Raw genomic sequence first — 15,284 nt, 5'->3', positions numbered from 1 at the left:
GAGAAAATTTGTGGGTGGCAACTGATCGTTTTCAGGAAGTGTCCGGAAAAACGCAGGCGGGCTCAAATGTTTTCAGATAGGGTGTCTGACGTCAGCTCCAGGCCCCGATCAGCCTATTCTCATCGCACAGGAAGAGTAAGTCCTGGGCTGCGCAGAGACTGCACAAAATTAGTTTGTGCAGCTCCACTACACATGCGATCGCACACCTGCACAGCGAAAATACATTCCTCCTGTGATCGCAGGACTGCAAAAATCGCTGCCCAGTGATCAGATATGAATGACCCCCTTAGACCAGTTCCCCATATATTACTGCTGAACACATTGTATAACCTAGCACCAAATGCAGCGAGTAATTAATAATGTATTACCTATATTACAGTCTTATGCGTATACTTTTGCAATGGTCACATTGCATATGTACAGAGTACAATCCATAACCATAACAAGACACAGAGTGGTCTATGTACTAAGCCTTGGAGAGAGATAAAGTGGGCGGAGATAAAGTACCAGCCAATCAGCTCCTAATATCATGTGTTTAAAAAATGTCAGGAGCCTGTTGGTTGGTACTTTGTCTCCGTCCACTTTATATTTCTCCAAGGCTTAATACATAGACCTCAGAAATCCGGAGATCTTGGCTCCAGGTTGCCTGGATGAAGTTCCACCACTGAATGGGAATATGGGAATAATGATGATATGAGGAAAGGTAGAGTCTATATCTACATTAATACCAGAAGGGTGTAATGAGTCATGCACCCAATGCTGATGTTCATGCAGTTGAGTGATTTTTTGGAACTGCGCATGCATGAAAATGTTAAAAGACTGGTACAGTGCATGCGCTACTCAGAGTGTGCACACAGAGGCGATGTTGCAATAGAGACAGATGGTATCAGAAATGTTAGGGGAAAGTGATGGGCGTTCCTGGGCTGTGATTGGGAGGTGGCTAGTAGTGCATGCATAAATGGTCTGTTCAGCGGGCGTGTTATGGGAAGGTCACAGGCATGTCAATGCATGTGGCTGCGTTCAGCTCAGACGCACAGGCGCAGGTATGGGAATCTATAGTCAGATGGAGAAACTGCACTTGCAATAGGGTTTGTGCACGTTTCAATGGTGCGACTGATGGTCTACGGACGCAGCAATGGGTATAACAGCGCTGCTGGATGCGAACAGTGGGCATCTCGGACCCTGCTTATGTAGGCACAAGGAAGGGAGTGCGTAGCAGCATTTGCTTAAAGTCACAGATGGCGACCACCAATAGCCGCTGCGACATTCGCTTCTGCATGCCACTCAGAATCCGGCCCAATGTCTTTCATTGGTAAATACAATAAGTATCCCTTCGTTACACTTTCTTTGGTCTGTCACTGCCCCTGAAACTCTTTTAATACCTATTAAGGCTGCTGCTGCTGCTGTTTCGACTGTGTTGTTCTGAAAAAAGCCAAGAGGTGCCTTGTGGAAGGAGGTTCTTTTGTATATCATTTTCCCCACATATTTCAGGCCACATATGTATTCCAAAAAATAGCTTACATAGTCCAAATTGTAGTTTATGTTAAGGGGATCTTATTCTGTTTTCTTTTTCTTGGTTGTAAACATATCAGTTTTAATTCCATTTTTTAATGATTTGCACTTTATACACCGACAAACCATTTGTACTAATCCAAATTGCTCTCTTTTCCGTGACTTCGGGACTGGAGGAGCTAGATGACTTGTGGTTTGGTTGCTACGATTTATTTCAGTATAGGGCTTTTAGTTACACATGCCAGTGTCTGTTGATGATGGTTTTTAACTTGTTTTTAATGCTTACTGCACTTGGTGATGAATGGGATAATAATTCATTAATATTTTGCACCTTATCTTGGATGAGGTCTTGTTGGTTTACAGTAAGTTTTGACATTCTCCAAGCACAAATTAAGGAGATTTGCTGTGCATCCTCTTTCTCTAAAGCTTGTTTAAGCTGACAGGAAAGTGACAGTAACTGCAATCACAATGAAGTACAAGAGTAGAATGGAGAAGAGCATCACTGAACGCAAAGCACGTCGAACCTTGGAGGGGATGAACTGTAGCAGCAAAAGACAACACTGGTTTCCTCTTCAGTCAACTAAGAACAGAATCATGCGACTAAAAAAGGCACCAACACTGGACAGTTGAAGATTGGAAAAGACTGGTCTGAAGAATCTTGATGAATGTGCAGATGGTAAGGTCAGAATTTGGGGTAGACAACATAAATAAACCCAGCTTTATGTCAATGATTTAGGCTGATGGTGCAACTCTTTATGGCCACTGTGTAGTGATCTAATGGCTTCTTCAAGCAGAATAACTGTCAGGATCTGTTGTGTGAGAGTCTCCGAACCAGTGTCAGAGCTGTGAGGAGTTTGATTAATGGAGTGTTAGAAGCGAGAGGGTCTGAAGTAATTTCTTCACATAAATGAAGACAGTGTCCAGCTGGAACCCTGAACAGATAATACTGAAGGCTTGGAGGATATCAAAGGAAGTATAGTAGAGAATTTGAACTGGCACAGAGTGGTTGGCAGAGGCCCAGAGCATGGGCATGAAGTCTAACTCGCTGGCGGTTTTCACCAGGGACCCCCACAAGGAGGTTTGGACTTCACTTTGACCAGCAAGCAGGACGCGGACCCCTGTCTGGGTTACTCGGAACTAGCACTAGATAAACTTTGTGTGGTCAGGAAACAGGGAACCGAGAAATGTAGTTTACAGATTGTGAACTGGAGACTTGAAATATCAATCTGAGAGCCGAGATGCTAGTTGCACCTGGAACAGTGAATACTGATATCAGTTTGGAACCGATGGAGACAGCTATCGGACTGGAACCGATGGAGGTAGGTATAGGACTGGAAACGATGGAGTTAGGTATCGGACTAGAACTGATGGTAGCAGTTATCACACTGTAACCGATGGTGGTTTGATATTAGACTGGAACCAGTGAAAATTGGTATAGAATTGGAACTGATGAGGACAGGTATCAGACTGGAACCCAAGAGAACTGGTATCAGGCTAGAACCGATGAGAACTGTTATCGGCCTAGAACCGCTAAAGTTTAGCAACAGAAGTTTGGAATGGAACTGGGAGGACTTCCAGGAGTAGTCAGAACTCAGCAAAGCCAACTGTAACCTCTGAGTAGAGAAGGTACAAAGCACCTAATTCAGTTTCAGTTGTAGTTTTGCGAATTGAAAAAACAAAACTACAACTATTTTCTTTAACATGCGGGGGAGGGCACCCAGCACAGGGCAAGGCCACCCCGCATGCCAGGCCCTGCCTCCCCGCAAACATGCAAACTCATCGCTATACAGCAATGCCCTTGCATGATTAAGGTATCTCCCTAGGCAGTCGGAGGGCTGCCATGTTTAGTCGCACAGCTGCTGCAGCCCGCCCCTCTAACGGTCCAGATATGCCTCCATTGACCGGACCGGACCCTAAAATGGAACATCAATGCCTACAAAATGCAGCGTCGACGCCCCCTTCCTGCCCCCTCCAGGTCTTAAACTGCGTTCTTAAGAGAATGCAGTTTAAGACCTTGCGCATGCACATTCATGAGTACGCACATGTGCTGATGCGCTGAAATCGATTCATATTGATTTTTGCAGATCAGCATCGGAAGCTGAATTAGGCCCAAAGCTCACATGCAACGCTGTGTGACTTGTGGCACTGACAACCTTGGGCTTGATGGTCTGGGAGTTTTATACCTGTAGAGGAATCTAGATTGGGTGACACCTTCAGCTGATTATCCAGCTGGCTGGGATTGGTGAGAGTCAGATCTGCCCTCTGCAACCACGTTCTGTACTCCAGACACAGCCAAACCTAGACAGAGAAGTCACTGCTATGGCACGGACCGCATGCCCACAAACACCTGGAACATTGTGCTGGGACCTCACCAGTAGCTAGACAGGTAAAAAGCAGGGTCTGACTTTGTGGTCTCTCTTAGGGGCTGTAACAATAACATACCATATCACAAAATACATGTCATGTAAAGCTGATTCCATAAACATGACAATGAGTTCAGTGTGTGGCAAATGTGTCAAAGTCGAAAAAATATCCTGATACATATGCCTTGTACTAACCCCTCATGCACATGCCCGCTGCACTTGCACACGCTCTGCCGTGCGTGCACATATCCGCAATTTGCGTAAGATCGCTCCGGCGATCACGCGCGGTGTATGCGCATTTACGGTAGAGTTTGTAAGCGTCTAGCGGGCGATTCGATCATAACATATTTTACCCATATAGTGTGTTTTATGGATAATATTCCCCTTAACAATGTCAGAAAGTATATTTAGTTTAAACGGTTCTTGGACGGAGAAATTCCTCTTTGCATGGTAGGAAAGGTCAGATAAAGGTTGAACGGTGGTGTCTAGTATCCAGCTGTAGAGTATTTTAATAGTAACATTTCGGTGTTGGTTAGGAAGAGAATGCTCGCTCCTGCGCATAGTTATGTACAAAAGTAGTTTATAGATATTTACTGTATTTGCTGTTCATTACCCATGCGGCGGGAATCCTAAGGATACCTCCCACCTGAGCAGTTGGAGAAAGGCACAGCCCACCTGTTCGAACCCACCTATGACCTTTTGTTATAATGCAGAGACACATTCCTGTGTCCAATGAATCATGAGATTATAGGGACCATTGTATTGTTACTGTATGTTGTGTATATAAAGACCACCATTGCCTGTCCAGTCACTCACTCTCTCTGCAAGGTTTTCACATTGAAGGCTGAGGGCTGGATTCAGGACGTGCCTGCGAATCATTCCCACGTGTGTAAGTTCTCTGTAGCCATTTTGTTATCCTCTGTGTTTGCCATTTGTTCTCATTGTGTACTCACTCTGTTTGCTTGTGTTTGCGATCGTTCGCTATTGTTCATATTATTCCTCGTTATTCTGTTTAGATTTTGATGTTCGTTTTGTAGTGTATAAGCTGTACTGTTTTTCCCCTTTTTACTCTAAAAGAATTATCCACGAGGGTGTTAGAGCCTAAGTGGTTTTTAAATCCAAACCAGGTCTTGTGTTTTCACTAGTTACTGTAAAGGGTTTTCTGAGCGTCTCAATCGCTCAAACAGTTTTCATATTATCAAGGTTAATAAGTATTACATCATTATAGTATTTCATTGCCAAGGTTTAAAGTGTAAGCATACCCTTACGGTGTGTTGTTACTAAGGGTTACTGTATAACATTCCGTGAGTGTGCGTGTCGCTCGTGCGTCGCGCCCACGGCCTAGTGTCTGCTACGCTAGGTGCGTACCCTTACGGTACTCAGTGCGCCAATGGCGTACTTAGTCCATAATAGAATATAGCTTAATGTTTATAGGTAATAACTGACTTTATCAAATGACTCTCCTAAGTTATCAAACCTCAACACAATACAGCACCTTGGGTGTGGTGGGATGGGAAGTTTGCAGCATGAATGTGAAGCCAACAAATCAGCTGCAACATGGGCCCAGAGTCTCTAAGGAATGTTTCCAGCACCATGATGAATCCAATGCATGAAGAATTCAGGCTGTTCTGGGGACAAAGAAGAGTCCTATTACAATTTTGAAATTCACAGGGGCATATTCAATTAGCTGCAGAGTTTACCCCACAGCTAATTGTCAGCACTGCCTGATTCAATTAGCTCGCCAATATGAAAGGAAGGATTTTTCCTTGCAAACGCTGATACCGACGCACGTTTCGCTGCTGACTTCTTTGTCAGTATAATTATTAGAAAAAATAAGATTTTACTCACCGGTAAATCTATTTCTCGTAGTCCGTAGTGGATGCTGGGGACTCCGTAAGGACCATGGGGAATAGACGGCTCCGCAGGAGACTGGGCACATCTACAGAAAGCTTTAGGACTATCTGGTGTGCACTGGCTCCTCCCCCTATGACCCTCCTCCAAGCCTCAGTTAGGACACTGTGCCCGGAAGAGCTGACACAATAAGGAAGGATTTTGAATCCCGGGTAAGACTCATACCAGCCACACCAATCACACCGTATAACTCGTGATAGGAACCCCGGTTAACAGTATGATAACAATGGAACCTCTGAAAAGATGGTTCGCAATAACAACCCGATTTGTGTAACAATAACTATTTACAAGTATTGCAGACAATCCGCACTTGGGATGGGCGCCCAGCATCCACTACGGACTACGAGAAATAGATTTACCGGTGAGTAAAATCTTATTTTCTCTGACGTCCTAGTGGATGCTGGGGACTCCGTAAGGACCATGGGGATTATACCAAAGCTCCCAAACGGGCGGGAGAGTGCGGATGACTCTGCAGCACCGAATGAGTGAACTCCAGGTTCTCCTCAGCCCGGGTATCAAATTTATAAAATTTTGCAAACGTGTTTGCCCCTGACCAAGTAGCAGCTCGGCCAAGTTGTAAAGCCGAGACCCCTCGGGCAGCCGCCCAAGATGAGCCCACCTTCCTTGTGGAATGGGCTTTTAGAGATTTAGGCTGCGGTAGTCCCACCGCAGAATGCGCAAGCTGAATAGTGCTACAAATCCAGCGCGCTATAGTCTGCTTAGAAGCAGGAGCACCCAGCTTGTTGGGTGCATCTAGGATAAACAGCTAGTCAGTTTTCCTGACTCCAGCCGTCCTGGAAATATAATTTTTCAGGGCCCTGACTACGTCCAGTAACTTGGAATCCTCCAGGTCCCTAGTAGCCGCAGGCACCACAATAGGTTGGTACAAGTGAAAACCTGATACCACCTTTGGGAGAAAGTGAGGACGAGTCCTCAACTCTGCCCTATCCATATGGAAAGTCAGGTAAGGGCTTTTTTATGACAAAGCCGCCAATTCTGACACATGCCTGGCCGAAGCCAGAGCCAACACATGACCACTTTTCATGTGAGATATTTCAAATCCACGGTTTTAAGTGGCTCAAACCAATGTGATTCCAGGAACTCCAAAACCACATTGAGATCCCAAGGTGCCACTGGGGCACAAAGAAGGGGCTGAATATGCAGCACTCCCTTACAACGTCTGAACTTCAGGCTGACATCCTTCCTGACTTTGATCAGGATAAGAATGACTTCCTCCGGAATGCCTTTTTCACTCAGGATCCGGTGTTCAACCGCCATGCCGTCAATGCAGCCGCGGTAAGTCTTTGAACAGATAGGGCCCCTGCTGCAGCAGATCCTGTCTGAGTGACCCAGGCCATGGGTCCTCTGAGATCATCTCCTGAAGCTCCAGGTACCAAGCCCTTCTTGGCCAATCCGGAACAATGAGTATAGTTCTTACTCCTCTTTTTCTTATTATCCTCAGTACCTTGGGTATGAGAGGGAGAGGAGGGAACACATAAACCGACTGGTACACCCGCGGTGTCACTAGAGCGTCCACAGCGATCGCCTGAGGTTCCCTTGACCTGGCGCAATATCTTTTTTATTGAGGCGGGACGCCATCATGTCCACCTGTGGTCTTTCCCAACGGTTTACCAGCATTTGGAAGACTTCTGGATGAAGTCCCTATTCTCCCGGGTGGAGTCTGCTGCGGAAGTCTGCTGCGGAAGTCTGCTTCCCAGTTGTCCACTCCCGGAATGAACACTGCTGCCAGTGCTACCACATGATTTTCCGCCCAACGGGGAATCCCTGTGGCTTCTGCCATCGCCCTCCTGCTTCTTGTGCCGCCCTGCCTGTTTACATGGGCGAGCGCCGTGATGTTGTCTGATTGGATCAGTACGGCTGGTGAAGCAGGGGCCTTGTTTTGCTTAGGGCCTTGTAAATGGCTCTTATCTCCAGAAAATTTAGGTTAAGTGAAAAACTCCTGTTTGGACATAGTCCTTGGAATTTTATTCCCTGTGTGACTGCACCCCAGCCCCGAAGGCTGGCATCCGTGGTCACCAGGACCCAGTCCTGTATTCCGAATCTGCGGCCCTCTAGTAGATGAGCCCTCTGCAGCCACCACCGCAGCGACACCCTGGTTCTTGCCGACCGTGTTATCCGCTGCTGTATCTGGAGATGGGACCCGGACCATTTGTCCAACCGGTCCCACTGGAAAATCCTTGCGTGGAACTTTCCGAATGGAATTGCTTCGTACGAAGCTACCATTTTTCGCAGGACTCGTGTGCATTGATGTACCGACACCTGTCCCGGTCTTAGGAGGTTTCTGACTAGAGATGACAACTCCTCGGCTTTTTCCATTGGAAGAAACACTTTCTTCTGGTCTGTTTCCAGAATCATTCCCAGGAACAGAAGACGTGTCATCGGAACCAGCTGTGACTTTGGAATTGAGAATCCAGTCCTGCCGTTGCAGCACTTCCCGAGAAAGTGCTACCCCCTTACCAACTGTTCCTTGGACCTCGCCTTTATCAGGAGATCGTCCAAGTACGGGATAATTAAAACTCCCTTCTTGCGAAGGAGTATCATCATTTCGGTCATTACCCATGGTAAAGACCCTCGGTGCCGTGGATAATCCAAACGGCAGCGTCTGGAACTGATAGTGACAGTCCTGTACCACAATCTTGAGGTACTCCTGGTGAGGAGGGTAAATGGGGACATGCAGGTAAGTATCCTTGATGTCCAGAGAGACCCTGTAATCCCCCTCGTCCAGGATCGCAATAATCGCCCTGAGCGATTCCATCTTGAACTTGAATCTTTTGTTATATGTGTTCAAGGATTTTAAAGTTAAGATGGGTCTCACCGAACCGTCCGGTTTTGGTACCACAAACATTGTGGAAAAGTAACCCTTTTCCTGTTGAAGGAGGAGTACCTTGATAATCACTTGCTGTGAATACAGTTTTTTGGATAGCCACCAACACTGCCTCCCTGGCAGAGGGAGTTGCCGGTAAGGCAGATTTTAGGAAACGGCGGGGGGGGGACGTCTCGAATTCCAGCCTGTACCTCTGAGATACTGTTTGAAGAACCCAGGGATCCACCTGTGAGAGAGCCCACTGTGCGCTGAAATTTCTGAGACGGGCCCTCACTGTACCCGCCCCAGCGTCATGCTGTGGACTTACCGGACGCAGGGGAGGACTTCTGCTCCCGGGAACTAGCTGTGTGCTGCAGCTTTTTCCCTCTACCTTTTCCTCTTGGCAGAAAAGATGAGCCTCTAGCCCTCTACTTTTCTGGGGCCGAAGGGACTGTACCTGATAATACAGTGCTTACTTTTGTTGTGGGGTAGCTTGTAGCAAAAGTTTTGATTTCCCAGCCGTAGCTGTGGAAACGAGGTCTGAAAGACCATCCCCAAGCAGTTCCACCCCCTTCTAGGGCAAACTTCCATGTGCCGTTTTGAACCGGCATCGCCCGACCATTGCCGAGTCCATAACCCCCGTCTGGCGGCAATGGTTTTACACAGCGCTTATTAGTGATGCCAGTCGGCAAATATCCCTCTGTGCATCACGCATGTATAAGACAGCGTCTTTTATATGCTCTATTTTCAGCAAAATATTGTCCCTATCTATAGTATAAATATTATCCGACAGGGAATCTGACCACGCAGCTGCCGCACTGCACATCCATGCCGAGGCAATAGCAGGTCTCAATATAATGCCCGTGTGTGTGTATATAGCTTTAAGGGTAGTTTTCTGGTTTCTATCAGCAGGTCCTTCAGGACGGCCGTATCCGTGACGGTAGTGCCACCTTTTTTAATAAGCGTGTAACCGCTTTATCTACCCTAGGGGTTATTTCCCAACGTGACCTATCCTCTGGCGGAAAAGGGTACGCTGCTTAGAAATTATCAATTTCTTATCGGGGGAAGTCCACGCTTCCTCACACACCTCATATCAATTTCTCAGATGCAGGAAAACTACTGGTAGTTTTCTGTCACCAAACATAATACCCTTTTTTGTGGTATCTGGGGTATTATCAGAAATGTGTAATACATTTTTCATTGCCTCAATCATGTAACGGGTGGCCCTATTGGAAGGTACACTAGTCTCATCGTCGTCGACACTGGAGTCGGTATCCGTGTCAACATCTGTGTCTGCCATCTGAGGTAGCGGGCGTTTTAGAGCCCCTGATGACATGTGAGACGCTTGGACAGGCACAAGCTGAGCAGCCGGCTGTCCTATGTCGTCAAACCTTTTATGTAAGGAGTTGACACTGTCACGTAATTCCTTCCATAAGTCCATCCACACCGGTGTCGACCCCGCAGGGGGTGACATCCCATTCACAGGCATTTGCTCCGCCTCCACATCATTATCCTCATCATACATGTCGACACAGCAGTACCGACACACAGCACACACACAGGGAATGCTCTGACAGAGGACAGGACCCCACAAAGCCCTTTGGGGAGACAGAGGGAGAGTATGCCAGCACACACCAGAGCGCTATATATCACAGGGATATCACCTATAGAGAGTGTTTTCCCTTATAGCTGCATAATATATATATACTGCGTCTAATTTGTGCCCCCCCTCTCTTTTTAACCCTTTTCTGTAGTGCAGGACTGCAGGGGAGAGCCAGGGAGCGATCCCTCCAGCAGAGCTGTGAGGGAAAATGGCGCCAGTGTGCTGAGGGAGATGGCTCCGCCCCTTTTTCGGCGGGCTTTCTCCCACTATTGTAAAAGTTCTGGCAGGGGTTAATAAACACCTATATAGCCCCTGGGGCTATATATGGTGTCAGTTCGCCAGCCAAGGTGTTAATATTGCTGCTCAGGGCGCCCCCCCCCCCAGCGCCCTGCACCCATCAGTGACCGCAGTGTGTGGTGTGCATGAGGAGCAATGGCGCACAGCTGCAGTGCTGTGCGCTACCTTGGAGAAGACAGAAGTCTTCAGCCGCCGATTTTCCGGACCACCTTCTTGCTTCTGGCTCTGTAAGGGGGACGGCGGCGCGGCTCCGGGAACGGACGACGAGGTCGGGTCCTGTGTTCGATCCCTCTGGAGCTAATGGTGTCCAGTAGCCTAAGAAGCCCAAGCTACCACCACTTAGGTAGGTTCGCTTCTTCTCCCCTTAGTCCCTCGGTGCAGTGAGCCTGTTGCCAGCAGGTCTCACTGAAAATAAAAAACCTAATTATATACTTTCTTCCTAGGAGCTCAGGAGAGCCCCTAGTGTGCATCCAGCTCAGCCGGGCACAGAAATCTTACTGAGGCTTGGAGGAGGGTCATAGGGGGAGGAGCCAGTGCACACCAGATAGTCCTAAAGCTTTCTTTAGATGTGCCCAGTCTCCTGCGGAGCCGTCTATTCCACATGGTCCTTACGGAGTCCCCAGCATCCACTAGGACGTCAGAGAAACAATGATTCAACTTGTTTTACCCATAACATAAGTCTACCCATAACAATGTGGGGTATTCTGAGATTTTTTAGAAGGTTTGGGTTCATCTAAATAGAATCATGTGTAATCAATTATACCTACAACAATTATATTATAATTCAAACCATTCTGGGTGCTCTTTAAACTTATTTTATTCTGAACATTAACATTTGTCTGCTAAACAATCATACCATTATTAACAAAGAACTAAAGACAAATAAAAAGCAGTGGAACATTTTCTAATAAATACTTTCATATTTATCAAGAGAAAAGTAAACACAGAATATTTAATTTGTATTCATTACAAAATAACACATACAACACCACTTTCTTGTTGGATTATTACACTTTATTAGCGAGGCACCTTGCCCGAAGCATGGCGAGCCATGAGAGGGGACACGGTGCACTAATTGGGGTTCCCCGCCATTCTACGATTGGAAACTACACCAAAAAAAGTGGGGGGAAAAACCCTCATGTCGACATTTTGTCATGTAGACCTAGTATATGTCGACCAACTTACTGTCGAACCATATGTGGTCGACCTAGACACTGTCGACCTATGTCTAGTCTATCTAACATACCACACCCTTCTATCCCTCCTGGAGAGGGTCATGTTGGGAGGTACAGCTACGCCCATGCCTAGACCTAACACATGGTATAGTGTTAGCATGATCTACTTTAGACTTGTACTCATGGGTGGTTATACACTGTCCTGATGTGTGCTGCATTCATACTGTGGTGTACCATAAAATAGTGATCTGCTGGTCAGTGTGAAGAATGCTTTGTTCATACTCACTGGGAAAACCAAAAAGAATGGGAATCATACCTCCCAACATGACCCTCTCCAGGAGGGACACAATGCTCTGCTTCTGGACTTTTCTCTTAATGTATGATTGCAGTCACCTGTGTAGAACAGGTGAATGGATGAGAAAGGTGTTTCGGCACAGGTGATGGCAATCATAAATGAAGAGGGAAGCCCAGGAGCAGAGCATTCTGTCCCTCCTGGAGAGGGTCATGTTGGGAGGTATGCGGGATGCACCCAGGATCTGTCAAACATATTAACATTTTTGTGTCTAATTAAACTGTTTTCATCACTTGGTGAAAGCAATGCGGTGTAATGTGCAACATGCATATATCACTCTTGCCTACTTTTGTAAAGTCCTCTCCGGGAGTAACCCGGAAAGGAGTTGCAGCAAGCCACTGAGAGGGCGGGGAGATTCTATCATTAAGACCTACCTCATTGCGCTATAATCCTGCAAATTATGGGCTCAGAAGAAGTGCGGGACAGAATTAGTGATGAGCGGATTCGGTTTTACTCGGTTTTACTCGGTTCTCAAAACCGAATCTTATTGGCTATCCAAAACACGTGACATAAGTGAGCCAATAAGATTCGGTTTTGAGAACCGAGTAAAACCGAATCCGCTCATCACTAGACAGAATGATGCAATTCTTATAGAAAAGCATAATTTTGGTCTCCCCTTCCATTCTTGTCCACTTCACTGGGAAGTGGGCAGGATGCAGGAGAATCAACCACATACTGTATGTGTGTGTGTGTGTGTGTGTGTGTGTGTGTATATATATATATATATATATATATATAGCATATACAATACATAGCAGCCTGTGAGTACATACCCTAAGGTCACTGATTGTTAGAGTGGAGTTTGAACCTGGGACATCCACATCATCGCTAGCATGGTTGTTTTCCAGGGTCACTGGACCTGGGTTGAACCGTTTCCACTGACAAAAATCCTGGGTTTCAAATGCAATAACCTGGGCTTTTCTCGTTGGTGGAAAAGGGGTATGAGTGTGTGTGTTTATTAATTGATAACCGTGAAGATATGGATCGAAAAATGACAATTTCAGCTTTTTGTTTTTTTTATATCTGTACTACATTTTATTGCCTTTCATTTTATGTACAGCATTTACCACAGAATTTTAAGTGCAAATGTTGACCAAAGAAAAAAAAAAAACAGGTAGAGACCAAGAACATGGTTCTTGCAAGATAATACTCGAATTCTGCTTTTCACATATAGTTTTTAAATGCTACAGCAAAAGTTTAATTAGTTAAAATATGCCTTATGCACAGATAATAACTCAGCCCAGCTGATTGCATTTGCTGTGAAAAGGAGTCAGCTTGGCAGCTTATGTGATAAACCCAAACCATTTGCATCACCCAATTAACTGAGCTCAGGTTTATTAACTCAAAGTCAATCAGAAGTTTGAGAACAAACACATACGAATAGATAGATAGATAGAGGCTTACCATACTGTCGCTTTAAATCAGGAACTCATGAATTACACAAGTTCTGTGGCTGGCTGACAGCCTGAATTTCACCTGGTTTTAATCAGCCACAGAGCCTATGTAAATCACAGGTCCCCTGCAATAAAGGGATATTATGGCAATTCAATAATGACATCACCTGTGCTCAGGCATGGATATACTTAAAACATGGACTGTAATGGAGGAGTTTGGGAAACTGATTTACACAGTCCATTTCCAGACTACAGTATATACTGAAATACCCATATTAGTACATTTGTATATCTATTTGGATTGTATAGTGTAATGCAGTTTTTTTTTTTTTAATTGTTAGTCTGTATCACAAACTGTGATCAATGATCTTTTGTCCTGTATTAAATGTTTTGCTACTGTGTTATTGCATTATGGAGCATTGCTTAGTAACCATTATATATACGCAGGCTCATGTGCCGGGCACCACCTTATTGGTACTGGGGGGATAATTCAGAGTTGATCGCAGCAGCATATTTGTTAGCAGTTGTGCAAAACCATGTGCACTGCAATGGTGGTGGGGGCAGGGGGGGGGGGCAGATATAACATTTGCAGAGAGAGTTAGATTTGGGTGGGTTACTTTGTTTCTACTGCCCCGCAGTGCACATGGGCGGTAATTCCGACCCGATCACACGCTGCAGTTGTTCGCAGCGGTGCGATCGGGTCAGAACAGCGCATGCGCCGGTGCCGCAGTGCACCGGCGCATGCCAGACGACCGAAGGCCATCGTTGCCTAGCGATCGCCTCTTCCTGGTTGACAGGCAGAGGCGGGAGGGGGCAGCACGGCGGCATTTGGCCGCCGTTTTAGGGGTACAGTCCGGCCAACGCAGGTGTGGCCGGACTGTGCACGGGGCGGCATCACACACAGCCGCTGCGACACAGGCAGCGACAAGTAACTCCCGGCCAGCCGCAGGAGCTGCACTGGCCGGGAGTTACTCTACATCAGTGTTTCCCAACCACGGTCCTCAAGGCACACTAACAGTCCTGGTTTTAGTGATATCCAGGCTTGAACACAGGTGACTTAATTAGTACCTCAGTTATTTTGATTTAACCATCTGTGCTGCAGCCTGAATATCACTAAAACCTGCACTGTTGGTGTGCCTTGAGGACCGTGGTTGGGAATGCCTGCTCTACATGTACAAAAGCATCGCCTGACATGCGGGGCGGACTAACCCTGTGCTGGGCGTCCCCCCACATGTCAGGGTCAGTGATCGTAGCTGTGCTAAATTTAGCACAGCTACGATCAGGTCGGAATGACCCCCATGGTTTTGGCCATCTGCTAACAAATTTGCTTGTGTGATAAACTCTGAATTAGACTTTGGATCCAGTGATGGCTGATTTTGGTGCGTGGGTCCAGGTCTCAGAGGGCAGTGTCCAACAGGTGAGAGTGATTCATTGTTTAATTGTTGTATTGGAGTGACTATACATGTATTGTTAAATGTGACTATACACGCTTGTCCCTGACTATGGGGTGTAAACCCCAAAATGCCGCAGGAATAAAGGACACAGTTTAAAACAATTGAAAGCCTGTGGAGTGCTGCCTGATTTATTTATATACAGTATAAACAAATATATGTTTTTTGTTTTTTTTAAACCCTCTTTCTTACTTCACAATTTTCTTATGTACAGATGTGTCCAAATAGATACAACTATACTCAGATTGTGCCAAATAGCCCTGTTTGACGCAGTGGACTTTGCGACTTAAGGCCCATACACACTGGGCGATTTTGAGCAATTTGAGCTGAAAGCAGGTCACTTTTGGTGTGTTGAGCTGCTTTCAGCTAAAATCCGCCCAGTGTGTATGCCCCGGCAATGAG

The 15,284-nt window shown here is 46.2% G+C and overlaps 1 long non-coding RNA gene across 3 annotated transcripts in view; it reads right to left on the bottom strand.

The window, feature by feature from the left end:
- LOC134933113 (uncharacterized) overlaps positions 1-15,284 on the bottom strand; it is a 185,375-nt gene that overhangs the window by 97,584 nt on the left and 72,507 nt on the right. Inside the window, exon 4 of one of the 3 annotated variants that reach the window (XR_010179608.1) lies at positions 5,371-5,503. The exons of 1 other annotated variant lie outside the window; for it this stretch is intronic. This is a non-coding gene — a long non-coding RNA (uncharacterized LOC134933113). The remainder of the gene's footprint in view (positions 1-5,370; positions 5,504-15,284) is intronic. One more of the 3 variants, XR_010179609.1, reaches the window with a different exon arrangement.

Source organism: Pseudophryne corroboree, chromosome 6 (genome assembly GCF_028390025.1).
Source record: "Pseudophryne corroboree isolate aPseCor3 chromosome 6, aPseCor3.hap2, whole genome shotgun sequence".
Taxonomy (NCBI): Eukaryota; Metazoa; Chordata; class Amphibia; order Anura; family Myobatrachidae; genus Pseudophryne; species Pseudophryne corroboree.
This window is presented reverse-complemented; position numbering and strand designations above follow the sequence as displayed.